The sequence below is a fragment of the Choristoneura fumiferana genome, chromosome 8 (genome assembly GCF_025370935.1).
Source record: "Choristoneura fumiferana chromosome 8, NRCan_CFum_1, whole genome shotgun sequence".
In the NCBI taxonomy this organism is placed as follows: domain Eukaryota; kingdom Metazoa; phylum Arthropoda; class Insecta; order Lepidoptera; family Tortricidae; genus Choristoneura; species Choristoneura fumiferana.
The window spans coordinates 14349678-14351339 of record NC_133479.1 but is presented as its reverse complement, the minus strand read 5'-3'; the positions used below and the strand labels follow the sequence as shown (position 1 = coordinate 14351339).

Here is a 1662-nt window from a genome sequence, read left to right as displayed (position 1 = left end):
TTTGCTGACGTGATTCGCAGTTATAGACTTTACTTTATAATCATAATTAAGTATTAAATAAAAAATATACTCGTAATTATACTTATTATAAGTATTTAAGTTATGAATACACACTGAAGATATTTTTAGTGCCGTAATTTGAACATTGGCTTTTAGGAATTGTGCAGAGGATCATTGTATTCTGTGACTGTGGCAGAGGAAACGAGTCTGCTATTACGTTCTAGGTACAAAAATAATAAAGGAAACTAATATGAGTAAAGAGATAATTAACGATAAGCACTTGTTCCTAATTCTAATATTACCAACCTACATAAACATAACTGTAAAAAAAGAAGTCCGCAGTCGGTAGGATTCGAACCTACGCTCCCAGAGGGAATCTGATTTCTAGTCAGACGCCTTAACCGCTCGGCCACGACTGCCATGTCTGTAATGTCGAAATTAATGTTTAGTTACTAACACAGCGTTATGTGATATTGGCTGGACCGATTTTGCTAATTCTTTTTTTGTTGTGTTTGTTATTGTCAGGAGAAGGTTTTTATGAAAGAACGGGGGCGAAGCCGCGGGCAACAGTTAGTGCCTAATTAAAAACACTTTTGGAAAAAAACTAAAAACAAGGTATAGTACTTTTTTACCAAATTGCCTAATATAAATAAATACGTCCTGTCAAATTGATACTTGGTAAGTTTAGAGCAACGAGGGCTCCTTAGGAGGCACAACATTCGCTTCGCGTTTGATTCGTGTACCACGATGGAACCATTCACTATTTAGTGTAAGTACGCAAAAATAAGGAATTTTAACCTATGCTAACATAAGAATTGCAACGAGAAGGTTCCATTCCGGCAAGCAAGCGATACAGTTTTCGACTGTATCTACCTAAATAAAGCTAAGTTACTAACTCAAAATTAATGAAAGAAAAGAATGAAAGAAAAAGTTTATTTTGGCTTCAAAAGTACCACCTAAAACTAAGACCCAATGGCCAAATGGGGTGAGAAATCTTCGACGTGCCACAACAGAAGTCTGGTTTTATGATTGTAGGATACGGGGGGGGGGGGGTGTTTAACGGCAAAATTAATCCCAAGTAGTGAGCAGAAAACTATCTTACTATAGAATGAGACGCCATAAAGGTGTACAGATACTTGATTACTTCCGTTACGTTCTGAAAAAAGTAGACTTTGCATAGCAAACTACTTAGTTCTTAAATTACCTTGCACTTATGTAATTTATAATATACAAGCTGTTGCCCGCGAATCCTCCGCTCCGCGTACAATTCGTTTATCGTTATCTCGCGAGAAATATGCGACTTTCCGGAATAAAAACTATCCTATATCCTTCCCCGGGACTCAAACTATCTGTATGTATACCGAATTTCATCTCAATATGTTCAGCGGTTTAGACGTGATAAGGTAATAAACAAACAGAACAACTACCTTTCGCATTTGTAGATAATATTAGTGAGATCTACTAAAAATTGCCCATCATTTTATGTTTACGTATACATTGTATATCTGCCCAATGTTTGTTGTTTTGTTCGAACCCAGGATGTACTTTATAATATGAGTTTCATTAATCGCTAAATGCGCGCGCGCAGCGTATCGTGGACAATGCGCGATCGTACCCACACAATGCCCCGGCGTGGAAACCGGAGCCACGGCGACGGCTCGC

The 1662-nt window shown here is 37.8% G+C and overlaps 1 non-coding gene across 1 annotated transcript; it reads right to left on the bottom strand.

Annotated features, from left to right (window-relative positions):
* Positions 1 to 337: 337 nt before the first annotated feature.
* TRNAS-AGA (transfer RNA serine (anticodon AGA)) lies at positions 338 to 419 on the bottom strand. The gene has a single exon. It is a non-coding gene; the product is annotated as a tRNA-Ser (tRNA).
* Between the last annotated feature and the right edge of the window lie 1243 nt (positions 420 to 1662).